We start from the raw sequence: 18,135 nt of genomic DNA, 5'->3' as shown, positions 1-18,135 counted from the left end.
TGGGGTGGGAAGTAGAAGTGAGGCTCTCACATGGGTCCCCCAAGTCTGAGACACAATAGATGAATACCATTGGAAATGATGGATCCTTAAGAATGAAATTAATATAATACTTGCTTGCAAACAGACAGATAGACAGACAGACAGACACAAACTTGCTCCTTGGATGAGATAAGGTCCTGCCCACACCCTAGCTGGGTCCGGCTGTACCATGCCATCTTCCCTCTCTCGCCTCTGGAGCCCCAGCCATCCTGGCCTTGGCAGTCTTCCAGCATCTGATCATTTTCCCTGCGTGCTAGCTGCTGCCTCTACCTCCCTCCCCTTGCCTAGAAAGCAGCAAGCCTTTCTAGCCCTTGCAGCATCCTTCCTTCGGAGAGGGCCATCCATGACTCTACAATCCCAGTGTCACCTCCAGAACTGACGTGCTGTGTGGTCACTGTCACTCCTCCACAGCTGCAGGCTCCACACTCGTGCACATAAAATATGGACTGTACTGAACGTATGTGGGTTGTTTTTTTCCTGTCATTTCTGGACATGACAGTACGACAACTATTTACATTGGATTAGACATCCTCAGTCATCCATCGGTGATTTAAGGAACAGGGGAAGAGGGTATGGGGAGTCCATGAACCATCTATATCACTGTATGGAAGGGGCTAGAGTGTCTGCAGACCCCGGCCTCTGCAGGGACACCCCAGACACTCAGGCTGCAGACCCCGGCCTCTGCAGGGACACCCCTCCCCACTGGACACTGTCTTCCTCTGACTGTCTTTTAAAATTCTGTGACCTCCTCCAGCTTGATTACGTCTGTCTGTGTAGAGCTGGGGCCACTACCTTACACATGGGATGTCTTTCCTCCCTGGGTGAGTCCATGCGTAAGGAGGTGGGTATATACCTGAGACCGGCTTTGACTTGTGACCTGGGACATGTGGAAGCAGCGGGTTACACGCTCTCCTTCTCATTTCTTTGTGAGCCTCCTTGAATAGTCTAGCTATTTTTGGTCTAGTTCTTCAGGTTGATCCTCAGGCTGTATTACAGTCGATGTGTAGATTAGATTGTATTACATGGTCTCGTTGTGAGGTGAACTGCCTGTTGCCTCCTTCTGAATCTTGGCAGGACCATGATGGACTCCACTGTGGCATAGTGAGAGAGCTGCATTTTCCACAACTCCGGGGAAGAAGAGGCTGAGGCCCTCAGCCCCAGGCCCAGGGCTGCTTCATCCTAGAACCCAGAGAGCCCTCGGATGGGCTCTGCCCAGCACAGCACCCTGCGGTGCGGAAGCCCAAGACAGTCCCATGTTGACTGTCACAGCGTGAGGGGACAGAGATGTCCAGCCAGCCCCTTCCATGTCCCCGACAAGTGCCGTCCCAGCAAGCTCTGTCCATCCATGCCATGGCACGGTGCAGCTCTCCAACCGGAATGGGTGTAGAGAGCCATAATGCTGGGCCAACTTGAAATGGGTCAGGGTGGGGCTGGGGGAGATGGCAGCTTTCTCCCTACTTGTCACATTGCAAGGCCCCCAGAGAAGGAGCTTGCCCTCCTGCAGCCCCTCTCTGTAAAAACGAATGCAGCCGCTCCACGAGTCCCTGACCTACAGGGCGGAAAATTCCTTTGGATTTGTGTTTTGGAGAGTTAGTCCTTGTGGTCTCTTGATTTTCCAAAACAACTTCTCAGTTGGTTTTCATTATCCATGTGACTGCTGGGAAATTCTAATCCCAAAGGCCAGGGCAGCCATCAAGAACATGAGGGAAAAGACAATGCCCTGAAAGAGAGGTGCATTTGTTCCCACAATGGGGGGATGAAGGTGCTCTGAGACCTAAAATCTCCCTCATTTTTTTCTTTTTTTCCTCCAGTCCTGGGGCTGAGACTTAGGGCCTGAGCACTGTCCTTGGGCTTTCTCAAGGCTAGAGCTCTTCCACTTGAGCCACAGCACCATTTCTGGCTTTTTCTCTGTATATGGTACTGAGGAATCGAACCCGGGACTTTGTGCATGCTAGGCAAGCCCTCTACCACTAGGCCACCTTCTCAGCCCCCTGAAATCTCCCTCATTTTACTCACACTGGGGCTAGCCTGGGGCCTGAGCCTCAGCAACAGTGGGTGGCTGTGGAGGTGACTTGTTTCTGAATGTCTGAAATTTCCATCCTCTCTGCAGAAGCTGGAGCTCCGAGTCCGGCTTAGCGGTGGCTGGAGGAAGGCTGCGGGCAATGGGTCCTGTCTCTCAGGGTATTACTGCTGGTAACCTAGGCTTCTGCCTCCTCCCTTGGAGACCCCCCCCCCACACACAGATGGTGGTGGAGAGTGGGGGCCAGTGTCACGAAGTATAAAGGTAACAACAGCACTTTGGGAGCTGGAGGGGGAGGGGGTACTGCTTACTCATTCACCCCCTCTCTCCTCTTTGGGAAAGGGGAGGGGACCAGCTCCTAGGGGCTTCCTTTAGAGCAGGCGAGGGAGGAGGAAGAGGAGGAGCAGGAGGGAGGATGGACAACAAAGGATTAGTGCAAAGCAGAGAGCTGGCACAGACCAGGCCAAGCCCTCCTGGGGAGAGCTGGTGGGCCTGGCCTGGCCAGGGTGTGCTGCTCCGGCCCTTGAGTTCTGCAGGGTGCTCTTCACCCAGAAGTCCCCACCCCCTCAAACCATCCCTGGACCCCAGCCACGCCTGGCCCTCTCCTCTTCAGATCTCATGGTAGTGTCCCGAGGTCCCCACAGCGTTCCGCCTCGGTGTGTTGACTCAGGACAGCTTCTTTGGCCTTGATGCACCCCACAAAGCCTCTGGTACTCTTGGCTTCTGATACTCCAGGCTTCCTGTCCACTCTTGCTGCTCTTCTGCTTCCTCCTGGCTCAGGACCTTTGCAAATGACAGTCTTTCCACTCGGTGACCTACAATAGCCTTTCGTCCTTCCAGTCTTTGTCATTTATGTTTGTTTGTTTCGAGGAAATGTCCCTGGAGCCTTCTAACTACACCTACCCCCGATTAACTTCTTCTTGTTTGATTCTAAGTGGTCGTTTGTGTCCTTGAAAGCTCACAAGAGAGGGAGGAGTTCCGGGAAGATGAAAGCTTCATCTCTTGGGGGTCCATGCTGGGAACCCCAACGCCTAGTGGAGACTTCTCATTGGCTGGATGATGGGACCCATTCACTCGGGATGGATCAGGTGCCTCACCAAGCCTTGGCTTTTCCTGATTAACCATGAATTCATCTAGAATGTCACAGACATTTGCCAATAGAGGCGCATTTGTCCCCTATGGGACAAGGAGAGGCTCGTAGACTGTTTTTGTCTTTTAGGGGAACAGCTTTCTAGGTAAGATGAAAACAGGCCCTTCCTGCCTTCCCTCTTACTACAACCATATGTGCTTTTTTCCCCAAACCTGAGCTGGCTGTGACTTACCTGGCATGGGCTTTCCTTATCTGGCCTTCACATCCTATGCAAAGAGCGCCCTGTAAGCACGTTTGTGAATGCAAATGTCACAGGTGAGACGATGACGCTCCGTGACGCTCACGAGGGAAGCTCTCTCTGCTGTTGGCACAGGCAAGACTTTTTGAGCAGGACACAGGCTGGGCCTGAGCAGGAATTATCATGGAAGTGTGTGGCATTCCAACCCAGGGCTTCTCCTGCCCACCGATGGAGATGGGCAAGAGAGCTGCAGAGGACGCTCTGGCAGATGCCATCCATGCACACTGGACCCACTCAAAGTGAAGCTCAGGGGGTGGCAAGCATGGGTGCAGATGCACAAAGAGGTTTGCTCTGGAGAGCCAAGGGGCCATGTTTGTTCATCTGAGTGTGCTTCTGCTTTGGGGCCCATCTGTTTCATTCCTGGGGGGTGGGTACAGCCCAGGACACACACACACACACACACACACACACACACACACACACTTTCACAGAGCATGCAGGGGAGTGTTGCTGTGGGGAAAGCCCACATGTCCACCACGTATCAACACGATTTCTCTGGTATGATTCCTGAGAAGAGAGTGCTCAGAAGAAGCAAGGGTAATCTGGAGCTCTGTGTTTGCACCACATCGACAGAACCTCACAGGAGAAGCCAAACTCCAGAGAACACATGGGGTGAGACTTGGTCTACCTCTACTTCCCTACTGGGAAAATTGGGGTAGAGATAAAGGTATTGGGGATGCTGAGTAACAGAATGCTGCTTCTTTCTACTCTTCATCCTCATCACTACCACCACTATCACCACCACCACCACCGCCATCATCATCACCACCATCACCACCACTACCATCACCACCACCATCATCATCACCACCATCATCACCACCACCATCATCATCACCACCACCATCATCACCACCACCACCATCACCACCACCATCATCACCATCACCACCATCATCATGACCACCACCACCATCATCATCATCATCACCACCACCACCACCATCATCATCATTACCACCACCGCCATCATCTCCACCACTGTCATCATCATCACCACCATCATCCTCACCACCACCACCATCATCATCATCATCATCACCATCATTATCATCATCATCCTCACCACCACCACCATCATCTCCACCACTGTCATCATCATCACCACCACCATTATCACCATCACCACCACCACCATCACTACCATCATCACCATCACCACCACCACCACCACCGACATCATCTCCACCACTGTCATCATCATCTTCGACACAGTGGACTGAATAGGTCTCAAAGCTTATCCTCCTGCCTCAGTCCTCTGGGTGCCGGGATTACAGCTGTGCATTCCTGACACCAGAATCTTTCCTTTCCTTTCCAGGAGGGTGATGGACCAGTGTGTTTGCTCAGAGATGACTGAGAGCCAAAGGCTGATGGTGTGGCCATGCTTCTGAAGATAAGTTTTACATGCTTTATGAATAAATACAGTTGGATAAAAGGTAGAGCGGAAGCAGGCCCCGTCCAGCCTCCCCTTCTCTCCCCCTGCCCCATTTCCCCCTATCATCTGAAAAGCCCAGTATGCTTCCTCTTATGGCATGCTGCACAACTTCAGACACGTCAGTTAGAGCTTCCATGCCTCCATTTCCCCTTCGACGGAGCGAAAGCAATGATGCCGACGATAAACAGTCCTGCCTTCCCGAAATGGACTAAACAATACCCACAGAGCACTCCACCTGCCCTGGCACTTCCTGTCCCTCCCTCCTCTGCCCCATCACTTCCTGTCCCTCCCTCCTCTGCCCCAGCACTCTCTGCCCCTTCCTCCTCTGCCCCAGCACTTCTTGTCCCTTCTACCAGTCCTGGCACTTCCTGCCCCTTCCACTTCTGTCAGTCCCTTCCTGCCCCTTCCCATCTACCCTAGCGCTTCCCGACTCTCCAATGCCAGGCCTGCTGGCTAAACTTGAACTTGAGCAGGGTCGCCTGGGTCTTGCTCTCCTCTGTGCTTGGCCAGGGCAAACATCCAATACAGCACAAGAGCTGAGGGGATGGAGTGTCTGTATGGATCAGGTGGGGAGAAGGGCTGCAGGCCCCTGCCTGGGGGCCTTGTCCAGTCCCCCCAAAAAGGCTGAGGCCTCTAAACCACACCTACAGCTAGCAAAGCTTGGAAGGAAGAGGACAAAGGGAGAGGAGTTGTGGCGAGATTGGTCAGGCCGCGCTGAGGCTCATGGCTCCAGCTGGGGGCCTCAGCTCTCCCCCCTCGGCTGAGTGGGGGCTTTGTAAGAGATATGCCTGTGTGACAGGACATAATTATTTTTAAAAATCTCTTAATCTTTGCCACTCTGGGTAGGCAGGAAGGCCAGAAGTCTCCATGTTGTAAAGGGAAATTTTAATTAGTATGTAAATTTGACTCTGAGGATTAAATTGTCATTTGCTAAGTAAATGTTCCTGTACCCGAGTTCTGGTATTCCTGGGATCTTCCTGCCAAGGTGCCTTTGTGGCTTTGTGGGTCTACAGCACTTCAAACACAAAATGAAATCGTCCCTGTCCCAGCTCACCCGCGGTTCTCACCTATGTGATTGGAGTGTCTCTTGGCCACACACGGTCCCCTCCTTCCCGCCCATGGGAGATGTCCCCTGGGGTTGGAGGAGCCCCTCTCACCTCAGGCTGGACCCTGGCAGCCCCGCTAAGGAGCAGTGGCCCCACTGGGTGGGCTGGAGCAACATCCATCGCACAGGTGGAGATCTGAAAGGACAGTGCAGAAGCCGGAAGACCAAGATGGCCAGAGACTGCGCTCCTCCAGCCCCACGATACGGATGAGTGAATGGCAGGCCAGGGGCAGAGCCCAGCCTTTCCACGGAGCTGAGGAGACAACCATTTTGCCAGGAAAATAAAAAAATAAGTGGACAAAAAGCAGGAACTGGCAGTTTTCGGAAGAACAATACACATGTGCCAATAAGCATAAAAGAAATCAACCCCATGTACTGAAAGACAGAAAGTACAACACTGATTCTTAGAAACACAAGGAAAGTACCATGCCAGGTGCCAAGTCCTGGTACATAGAAATGGATGTCTGCCCTGCCTGGGGCCCCACAGCAGATTCTACAGGAAAGGCTGTCCAGAAAGAAATAAGATGGAGTCCGATTTCAAATCCCCAGGTATCACTGATACATGGAGGCAGGGCCACTTGTATAAATTGTTGAGGAGAAGTAGAAGGACCCGCTCTGGCCTGCCCAGTAGTGCCACGGCCGCCCATAGGGCCAGGTCCACCCCTCTGCCCCACAGCGGACCTCCCTGCCGGCTGACAGAAGTGACCTCCGTGCTGGCCCAGCTCCCTCGGAGGAAAATTTCCAAATCAAGCCCCCACATGGAAGAACCCCAAAACAGACCCCACTTCTTTCCGGGTCCTTATTGTCCCAAAGCACACTGTGTTTTAGGGGAGCAGGTGTGCTGGAGCCTGGCAGGGAGTAAGGGGCAGGGAGTCTGACTCTGCCCCCACACTCCACTAGAAAGACCCACACGTGTTTCCTGGACCGCCCAGGGAGAGGCCTGGGCTGTGTGTGGTTCCCAGTTCACCAGCCAGCAGGAGTGGCGAGTCTCTCTGGGACAGGTTTCAGCCTTGGCCTTCTGGCCCTGGTCTGTGTGTTCCTGCCATCTGAGGGCAAGTGTCAGGCCCTGCGTGTTCTCACGGGCACAAGTCTGTATGAGCGTGTGAGTCCATGCGAGGCCGGGGGGAGGGGAGACACACCCAGATGTGTGTGGTATGTTACTCTGTGAAGCCGGGGCCTCTGAGTGCCAGGCTACCAGCAGCCACCAACGCTCTCTGTGGCCTTGGTGGATCAGGTTCTCCTTGTGCTTCTCAAGATCAACTGCCCAGGGGCTCTAGTGATGGGGTGCTGGCCTAGCAGGCTTCAGAACCAGGGTCCAACCCCCAGCCCTACAAGAAATAAGCGGATCAACGAAGGGCAGTACAATACACTGGGACAGCCACGTCCTCTGGGGCAGGAGGCCAACAGCCTGGATCCTGTCAGCCCTCACAGGCAGGACATCTTCAGTGCCTCAGCCCGGTGGGTCACAGCTCCAGTCCAGACTGAGCCCCACCAGCCCTGCCTACCCCCGAGTGCAGCTCAAAGCCACAGGCTCTGGGGCTGTCCAGAGCCCTGGGGGGTGGTCGGCACACCCCTCTACTTCCAGTGTCCCTTCCAGTGTCCCTCGATGCCGGCAGGGGGTATCTGGTGTCCCTGGAGGCCTCGAGTCTGCCAGTCTGCGGCTCTCCTGCCTGGAAGGCTGAGACTCCGGTCTCTGCACTCATTGCCTGTGGTGGCTGAGGGCAGCTCAGCAGCCCCAACACAAAACCTGCACACCCTGGGCCCTCAGCAGGCACCTCAATTCTCACAGCTGATGGGTCTGACTTCCTTCCCACCCTCCTCCTTCCCCCCTCCCCCCTCCTCCTCCCCTCCCCCTCCCCCCTCCTTCTCCCTCCACCCCTCCTCCCCTCCTCCATCCCCTCACCCCTCCCACCCTCCTCCTCCCCTCCTCCATCCCCTAACCCCCTTTCTGCCTTCCTCCATCCTCTAGCCCCCCATGCCCAGCAGAGGAGCCCAGCCCAGCACCCACCAGCCTTGCTGCTCCTGGCACTAGCACCCCTGCAGCCAGAGCCTTCTCCAGGTGCTGTTTCTGTCTGCTGCCTCCCCTGCTGCAGGAGGCCAGCTCCTGGGAGCCAGGACCTGGATTGTCTGTCCTTGTCACCACCCCCACCTGGAGCCACCCCTGGGAGTGTGGCTCTGCAGGGTTGAGCCGGGGATGGGGCAGGGGCTGGAAGCCGCCAACCTGGGCATGGCCGGTGAGTGTGAAACACCGCAGGTGCTGGCTGGCCCTGCATCCCTCACGCAGCCAACTGCAGGCCAAACACCGTGGCAGAGACTCGGGGTGGCTCTGTGTCCCGCACAGTGGGCCTGGGGTTGGCTGCCACCCTGGCTGTCCGTGCTCGCGCTCGTGGGGTTCTGAGGCGGGGAAGGCGAGTCGCAGGCCCTGGTGGCCCAGGAGTCTCGACTGTTTAAAGGAGCTGTTTTAGCAGCTGCCAGCACTGTGCTTTTTCTAGACAGACTGATGGCTTTAATAACAAATGGGAACTTCTCCATCTGCTCTTTGCAGATAAGCTGGGCCTGGAGGAGGGGCTGAGTGGAGAGGATGGGGAGGGCGGGGGGGGGGGAAGGGAGGGGCGGGGACCGGAGGGTGAGTGGCACTTGGATCTGAAGCAGGAGCTCCTTGGGGTCCCAGCAGGAGGGGCAGAAGTAGAGATCACAGGGCAGGACCTGGGGAATGAAGACGTCAGTTAAGTCCTGCCACAGCCCCCTGCCTCTGCACAGCCACCTGTCCAGTGAGGATGGACAGACAGACAGACAGAGCCCTGGGAGAAGGCAGGTCATCCAGCGTGGATGCCAGCACGGCCTGTGCCCACCAGGGCCCCCGGTGGCCCCCCGGGCAGGGAGGGGTCTCAGTCACTTCTGGCCCTGTCCTGGGGCAGGGGTGCACGCAGGCACAGGGGCGCCGTTCGCGGGTCAGTGTGGGAAAGGAACAGGAAGGTTCTGACACACCACCAGCCGCCCAGGGCCTCGGAAGGGGCCGGGCAGGAGAGGCCTGGGCCACGGCCGCACTGGCTGTCAGCGAGCATGGGAGGCGTGTGAGCAGGAATGGTGCTCACAAGGAAGAGGAGTGTGGGGAGCAGGAGGGGAAGGAGGAACCATAAACCCAACAGACAGCAAACTTACCGGAAATGCCTGGATGCTTCCAGAAGATGTGTCTGGCCGGGGAGATGGATTTGGACACGTTTTGTTCTTGCTGATGAACTGGATCTCCCTCTTTCCAGGAGACATAAGTCATTCCCAAGTGCGTACGTCTGCCTGCCGGCCGGTGGCCAGGGCGGCCAGGGCAGCACCCATGGCTGGGGCCTGGGGCTCGTTGGGTGAGGCTTCAGCCAAGGCAGAGCTTGGGTGTGGCATGACTCTAGGTCCCCATGTGCTGGCCGCTGGTTCCAGTGTGTACCCATGGGGGCAGAGACCTTTGAAAGGTGGGGCAGAGCTGGGCGCCAGGGCTCAAGCCTACAATCCCAGCTACCCAGGAGGCTGAGAGCTGAGGAGTCTTCTGAAGCCAGCTGGGTGGGAAGTCTGTGAGACTTCACCTCCAGTTAACCACCAAAAGCCAGACATGGAGCTGAGGCTCATATGGCAAGAGTGCTAGCCTTGAGCAAATAAAAGCCAAGTGGTAGTCCCTGAGTTCAAGTTCCAGGACTGGCACACACACACACACACACACACACACACACACACACACACACGGGACCCAGTAGGACTTACAAGACAGGCCCTGCCCCTCTCAGCACCAAGTTTCTGTACTGGTTCATGTTTTCAACAATAGACTAGAATACAAGAGGCCAGATGCTTTTAAAGAAATGAGATTTGAACCGGGCACAGTGGCTCACGCCTGTAATCCTAGCTACTCAGGAGGCTGAGATCTGAGGTTGACAGTTCAAAGCCGGCCCAGGGAACTAAACAGTGTGCAACTCTTATCTCCAAATAACCACTGGAAAATGAGAACTGGGGCTGTGGCTCAAGGGGTAGGGTGTAGCCTTGAGCTGAAGAGCACCCAGGCCCAGAGTTCAAGTTCCATGGTCAACAAAAAGGAGGAAAAAGAAATAAGGTTTCCTTAGGTCTCTGTATGGGAGGCCGGAGGTCCAGGCAGCCTGGCACTGGTACCCCTCCCTGAAAACCAGGCTGTGCCACTGCATGGTGCAAGGGCGCCAGGAAGGCAGGAATGTGTGTGAGAAGGGTGCCATAGGAGGCCAGCAGGCCGGGGCCAGGAGTGAGTGTGTGTGTGTGTGTGTGTGTGTGTGTGTGTGTGTGTGTGTGTGTGTGACAGACAGACAGACAGGGCTGTGCACTCTCTGCACACCTGTGGGTATCTTTGGTATGGAAGCTATCCCCAGGTCACCATGTGTGGCTCTATTTTGGGGACACATTCCCTGATGTACACTTGGAAAGAATCAAGGGGAAAGAAGCCAGGCTGGGGGCTGGAAGGAATCCTGCAGCAGCTCCCCAGCTGGGGCGGAGGCCCAGGGCTTGGCCGGGACCTGCGTGAAATCTCACAAGCACTATAAACAGAGCGGCAGCCAGGCTCACCAGAAATATGCAATAATGCGAGCCAGCTGTGGGACCTGGCCCATCCCCAGTGGAAGTGGTCACCCTGCCGGTGGAAACGCTGACAAAGACAAAACCGGCTAGAGGAGCGCCGCGCTCTGTCCCCCGGGGAGGGGATGGTGGCATCCTGCAGTCTAAACAGTCACTGAAAACGCAAGTGACCCCTAAAAATAATGTAAGACAGAACTTCTTCTCGCAAACACATCTGAGCAGCGCCCAATCCGCCGCTGCCATTAGACTCTGTCTCCACTCCTGAACCGCTCTGGGCCCTGTCCCGGGCAGCTGCAGCCTGGCCAGCTCGGAACCACGGGGCAGTCCCCACGTGGGACGACAGGCAGCTGTTACATCCAAACAGCTCTGGCCTCCAGGTGTCGTCCTCGCTGAAGATGGTGATGGGAATTTTGGTAATGAGAATAAAGAGGCAGGAAGGAGGTTCAAAGGCAAGGCTTCCAGGCAGTTCCCCCAGCAGGCAATTCCACACTGTCAGGACACACATGCAACTCAAGCCTTCAGAGGGATATGGGGTGCCGGGGGTGGGGGTGGGACAACGGGTGAGAGGGGACAGGGATGGGCCCAGGCAGGGGCCCAGGTGCAGGAGGGAGTAAGTCATAAAATGAAGGTGCAGGAAGGAGTAAGTCATACGATGAGGACGCAGGGCAGGCGGCTTTCCACAGACCAGGGAGGGCTGGGGCACTGAACCCAGAGAGTGAGCTTCTTTTAACCACTGCCCCTGAAATCTAAAAGATACAATAAAGAAACATGCTCTGAAAACACGAAAAGTGAGTACAGGGGCCGGGAGTTTGGCCTAGTGGTAGAGTGCTTGCCTAGCATGCAGAAAGACCGGAGCTCGATTCCTTGGTACCACATACATGGAAAGGGCCAGAAATGGTGCTGTGACTCAAGTGGCAGAGTGCTAGCTTTGAGGAGAAAGCTCAAGGACAGTACTCAGGCCCTGAGTTCAAGCCCCAGGATTGCCCCTCCTCCAAAAAAAAAACAGTGAGTACAGAATGCAAAGGAATCCTAAGAGAATTACAAAGGAGAGGGCATGCAGGCTGGGTTGTTGAGGGATATGTAGGAGTTTTTGCCAGGCCCACGGAATCAGCTGCTATGCAAGTGCTCCTGGTAGGGAGTGTCTCTAGTCACAATCCCACAGCAGGTCACAAGAGAGCTGTGACTCAGACCTCAGCCATAGCGTTGGGAGGGATGATCTCTCCGTTTCACAGCCAGCCTTCACCTGCACACCGTCAGCGTGGAAGGGTCAGGAAGGGGTCTGAGACACCAGCTGAGCAGGTGGTGTCCCCACCTGTGGAATGGGGCCGTGCTCTTAACACTGCTCCCAGCTCTTACATGTTGTGATTGTTGTTGTTTAAGCACGTTTGCTCACACTCAAGACAACAGAGCCCAGAGTCTGGGATGGAAAGTTCCCTCTGATGTCCCCATTGATCGGAGGCCAGCCACCTCTGCCCACGGTTCCTCCCGTGGCCACGCCCCAGAGCCCCGACCCCCAGCCCATCAGAGAACCCTGCCTGTCTGGGGGACATGTGATTTCTAGTTCTGGATACACAAACCTTTTTTAAGAACCCATTGTGTGCCAGACAACCACATCAGCCTTCTTCCCTGGCCCCTGCCAGTTTGTTCTTTGGCATCTGCTGCCCTGGATTATCCTCTTGTGCAGCAGAAGAAACTGAGGCACAGAGAAGAGAAGACTATTGCCTGCCACCAGGAGTAAGCTGGGTGGAATAGATAAGATTGGAGCGGATGGAATGGCTTGATACACACAGAGGCCCAGACGCAGAACCCGGACAGGCCACAGCTGGGGTGAGGGGGTGAGGTCATCGCCGGCTGGTCCTGAGTCCACCTGCTGTATCAGGAGCCCCATGTGTGTGGGGAACAGACTTGGCCGTCCCCGCCTTTGCAGAGCAACCCCGCTCGGTGTGCAGAGGTTTTGTTCTCCCATAAAAGGAAGCCATCCTTGCTGAGCACAGCGTCCAATCACGAGTGCTCGGCAAGTGGCTTGTAGCTCAAACTCGATGCGATCCTAGCCCGCGCCCACCCCTATTTTGAGCCCAGGAAAGCCCACAAGTGTGTCTATTCTGAGACAGCGACACAAAAAGATTCAGTTAGAAAAATGTTCAGAGAAACTTGGCAATTATAATTACTCCTACACCCGGCGCCTTCCACCCCTCTCGTTTGATAAAATGCCGCTCAGAAATCGCACTTCCCCACTTTGCCCCAAGGTGGCTCGCGCGGATGGCCACGGCTTTGTAACTCACAGGTAAGAGGTGACACGAGGCAGGTTTGCGCAGAAGACCAGCAGGGCAGGGACGAGAAGGGAAGAGAGGGGAAAGGAGCTGGGACACCACTGTGTAAACACCTACTGTATCTTCAAATGCCGCCACACTGCCTTTCCTGTCATCTTATTCTGTGCTCGGGGCCCTGGGTTTGTTTAATGATCCCCTAACATGTGCCGTATTCGAATCCTCTCTGGTTTGGCATTGACGGCTCACGCCTGTAATCCTGGCTCCTCAGAAGGCTGGGATCAGAGGGCCGCAGTTTGGGGCTAGACCAGGCAGGAAAGTCCACGAGACTCTTACCTCCAATACAAAAGCAGTGGAGCCTCGAGGGGTGTGTGGAGGCCTTTGTGCTTAGGGCCTGCGTGCGCCACAAGACCTTCCACCACCACCTATCACCTGTCTTGGTTATCAGGTGGACCCCAGTTGAGCTGGCTCTGCCCACCGTCCTGGGAAGGAGGTGACGGCCCCCTCCCCCCAGCCCATGATCTAGCTATGGACTCCAAAAGCTGAAAGAGGGCAGGGGAAGAGGGAAGAGGTGAAGGAGCAGAGGCTCTTCCACAGGACCTCGGGCTGAAGAGAATAAAGCCTTTGAATAATGCATGAACTCTCTCATGCCGTTCTTGATTTACTCTACAGGACAACAGGCCTTATTGATCCCCACAGCAGCCCAAGCTCTGGGGTCTCGAGGAAGCCACAGCAGGAAGTGAGAGGAGAGGCTGGGTTCTGACTGGAGCTGACTCAGCAGGACAAACATGCAAGCAAATAGATGCCTCGTCTCCCCACTCCTCTCTCCTCCCTCTCCCTCCCGCAGACATTTGCTCTTAGGTGGTGTTGGCTGTTCTCTCCACCAAGTGCCAGGAACTCAGTTCTACAAATCTGTTTCTGCCAGGGTTGGGGAGCGGGGGTGAGCAGGAAAAAGTTTCATTAAAAATGAAGGGGAGCTGCCTGTAGGTGGCTCACATCTTTAGTCCTGGCCTCAAGAGGCTGAGGATTCCAGGCCAAAGCCAACCCAGGGAAAGAAAGCCCAGGAGACTCTTATCTCCAAGTAACCACAAGAAAACCAGAAGTGATAGCTGTGTCTCTAAGTGATAGAGCACTAGCTTTGAGCAACAAACCTCAGGGACAGTACTCAGGCCCTGAGTTCAAGCTCCATGACCAACAAAAAGAAAGGAAGGGTGGAAGGAAGAAAGGAAGGATGGATGGAGGGAAGGGCAAGAGGAAGGATGGGAGTGAATGCATGAAACGGGCTTGGTCCCTCCACCTTCTATAAAACCTCTGTCTTTACTGAATCATCACCAAAGTGGGGACAGGCTGGGGCTGGCAGAGTGGCTTCTTTAGGTCAGGGACCTGTGATAGGAGACATACCCTGGAGCTGCGCAGACAAATGCAAAGATAGATGACAGGCTGATAGAGATAGAGACAGATGAATATACAAATAGATAATGGATAGACAGATGGATGAGTAGGTGGATGGATGCGTGGGTAGGTGGATAGATAGGTGGAAGATGGATGATGGATGGGTAGATAGATGGATAGGGGGATGGATGGATAGATGGATGGTTGAGTGGGTGGATGGATGGATGAATGGATGGACAGGTAGATGGACAGATTGGGAATAGATTGGTAAGTGGATGGATGGACAAATGGATAGTTGGGTGAGTGGATGGATGGATGGATGGATGGGTGGGAGGGTAGATAGATGGATGGTAGACAGATGGATGGATAGATCAGCAGATGGATGAGTGGATGGGAGGGTAGTCAGATGGATAGATTGATGGATGGGTAGATATATGAGTGGGTGGATAGACAGATGGTTGAGTGGATGGGTGGGTAGGTGGATGGACAGATTGAAGAATGGATGGGTAGGTGTATGTATGTATGCATGCATGTATGTATAGATGGATGGATAGATGGATGGATGGATGGACAGACAGATAGATAAGCAGATGGATGGATGGATGGATGGATGGATGGATGGATAGATCAGCAGATGGATAGATGGATGGATAGATGGATGGATGAATGGATGGATGGATGGATGGATGGATGGATGGATGGATTGGTAGATGGATGGATAGAAGGATAGATCAGCAGATGGATGGATAGATGGATGGATGGATGAATGGATGGATGGATAGATGGATCAGCAGATGGATGGATGGATAGATGGATAGATCAGCAAATGGATGGATGGATGGATGGATGGTACAAGGAACTGGTTCCTGTGATTATGGAGGCCAAGTACCACACTGCAGCGGGGAAGCTGGTGTTGATGATGCAGCTCCATGTGAAGTAGAGCCCACACTGCAGTGGAGAACAGCCAGAAGAGGCAGTTTCTCTACGATAAGCAGCAACTTCTTCGGACTGCTTAACTGATTAGATGAGGCCCGCTCACATTACAGACAATAATTTGTTTCACTCCATTAATCAACTCCAATGGTAAAGTTAGCCAGAAACACACAGAACAATGCTTAACTTAATACCTGGGCACCCCAAGGCCCAGTCAAGTTAATATGAAATCCACCGTTGTGCCTACTCTGTGCACAGCCAGGCCCAGGAGGAATAGAAGGGCTAGAGATTGAGTAGGAGACCAGAGGTCACTGCCTAACTGTCGCCTGATCTTCAGCCCAGGACCTGCCTCAGGAAGCTCTACTAAGTACTTCTGGACTAAAATCCTGGAAGATTTACTCCAAATCTGTAGTAGTATCTGAGTATTGGAATCAATTGCAGGCAATTGATTCTCTTTTTCTTTTGCCAGTCCTGGGCTTGAGCTCAGGGCCTGAGCACTGTCCTTGGACTTTCTCAAGGCTAGAGCTCTACCACCTGAGCCTCAGCACCACTTCTGGCTTTTTTCTATATATGTGGTACCGAGGAATTGAACCTGGGCCTTCGTGCATGCTGGGCAAGCACTTTAACCACTAGGCCAAACTCCCAGCCCACAACTGATTCTCTTTGTATATCTGTATGTTTTGGCTTTTGTCATACAGAATGTGTATTAGTTGTGTATCTTACACAATAATTATTCAGATGTTTTTGGTACCACTATTTGAACTCAGAGCATCAGTCTTGCTCACCTAGCTCACCCAGTATCACACCTCCAGCCTGGCTTTGTGCTGACAATTTTGGAGATGGAGTTCTGGGGCTTTCCTGCCTGGTCTGACTTTGAACCTTGAAACTCCAGATCTTGGTCTCCTAAATAGCTAGGACTTTCAGACATAGGCCACTGTTTGAGGCTTGAACCAGGCTGTTTGAGAACTAAACCCCAGGTGCCTGGAGAGAGGTACAACAAGGAGTGGAAGGAGGCAGCGGGAGCTGAGGAGGAGCCATGGCGGGGAGTCCTCTGGACGGGGAGCCCCCCCCGGGAGGTCACCTGCGCCTCATGTCTCCCCATCTTTTCACCACCAATGTCCTGTGGCCCCCACAGCTCTAGGAGGTGATGCTGATAGCAGGCTTTCCAGGAAGAGGCCAGGGCGGACTTGGGGACGGATGGAATTCCAACCCAGGTCGCAGGGCCATGTTGGGTGGACGTGTCCTCTGTCTCAACCCCATTTGCTCCTGGTTTCAGAAGGGCTGGGCTGCCTGGGTGACCAAGCCGGTGTTGAGCTTCCGATAATGACATCTAGACAGAAACTTATTTTTAAACGCATGCTAACACCTAAATGTACATATACGCTATACTATACTATGCAGGTTTTAATATGCATAGACTGTTATACAGAGATTCCATTTCTATGTGGGCTCTCTGGGAGAGCTTACACCAAAGCACGCTTTGTTTCCTGGGCATCCCATTTTCATGTACAGCCTGTGGCCACCCTCGCCCAGCATGGCTGTGTCTCTGTGCGGACAGCCCCGGCCCAGGCCCCCAACTCAGTGAAGGCCCCTCAACCCAGGGCCAGCCACAGTCATTTTGAGCTTGGTCTGAGCACTGTGGTTTGGGCCCTTGGTTTTTCCTACTGCTTTTAAACCACGGAGCCAAGAGAGCTGCTGAGGCCACACGGAGGCAGGGGGCAGGGCGCTGTGTGGGTGCAGATTCAGGGAAGCTTAGCACCCTCCTGGTGTTGGGGGTGAGCTCAGCCTCTCCTGCCCCGCTGCTCTGGGCCCCAGGGACAGCGGCTTGGGCAGATTCCTTCCCTTCACTCCAGGGGCTGTGTTCAGTGCCAGCCACAGCCCTGGAGCAGCAGGCCTCAGCCTTTCTGCTGGGTCCCCAGGTCGAGGGGCCAAGGGACCCCACACCTCCAACAGGCCTTTCCAGAAACCAGGCGTCTGGCTGGAGGCTTTGGGACTCAGCTCTCTTGTTGGGGCCTGCACTTGGACTCACCCTCATCCCCGCTCACCCCAGGAGCTGCGCCAATTCCACACACACCCGTACTCCCCACAGCGACCCCCCCCCACAACACTCCCACCTGCTCCCAGTCCTGGCTAGCCTCCAGGCTGATAGCATGGAGGGAGGTGCAGGCAGCCAGGAGGGAGGCTCCCACTGGGGGAATTCTTAGGGAGTTCAACAGCAGGACAGACTTCAGAACACAACAACAGAACGGATGAACCCAAATGAAAACCAGACTGGAGGGGAGACTGGCCCCCAAGGGAAACACCCATAAATCTGAGCCTGGCTTCAGCCCAGCCTTGCTCTCAGGGTTGTGGGGGAGGGGAGCCAGGATCAGCTTACAGTCAACACCAGCCGTGACACAAGAGGGAAGGCCACCGTGACAACCAGACCCATGCCTGTCATCCCAGCCACTCAGGATGGCAGTTTAAAGCCAGACTGGGCAGGAAAGTCCAGGAGACTTTCATCTGCAATGAACCACCCATTAAGCCAGATGTGGAGCTGGGGTTTGAGGGGTAGAGTGCCAGGCTTGAGCAGAAAAATCTAATGGATAGCCCCGACCTAGACTCTGAGCTCAAACCCCAGGACCAGCAGAGACAAAGAGATAGAAAGGAAGGGGTGACACAGAGAGAGGGAGGGAGGGAGGGAGGAAGAGGGGGAGAGAGAGGAGGGAGGAAGGGGGAAGGAGGGAGGGAGGGAGGGAGGGAGGTCCAGTGGCTCCTTTTAAGCTGAGATCTGGACACTGCCTGGGCTGCGGGCCTGGTGACTTTCCCAGCATTCCCAGGGGCCGCCTCCTCAACCCCACTGGGCAGATTCTCGGGGAACCAGATAAAGACAAAGTGAAGTGAAGTCAGACTGGGAGAGACAAAGGGCACGGGTTGGCTCTCGTTTGTGGAAGCTAGAGGCCGGCTATACCACACGGTGGGAAGGCCCGAGGAGCAGA

This window comes from Megascapheus bottae, chromosome 18, assembly GCF_031878675.1.
Source record: "Megascapheus bottae isolate mThoBot1 chromosome 18, mThoBot2.hap1, whole genome shotgun sequence".
Taxonomy (NCBI): domain Eukaryota; kingdom Metazoa; phylum Chordata; class Mammalia; order Rodentia; family Geomyidae; genus Megascapheus; species Megascapheus bottae.
The sequence above is the reverse complement of the archived record's forward strand: the minus strand, read 5'-3'. Positions refer to the sequence as shown.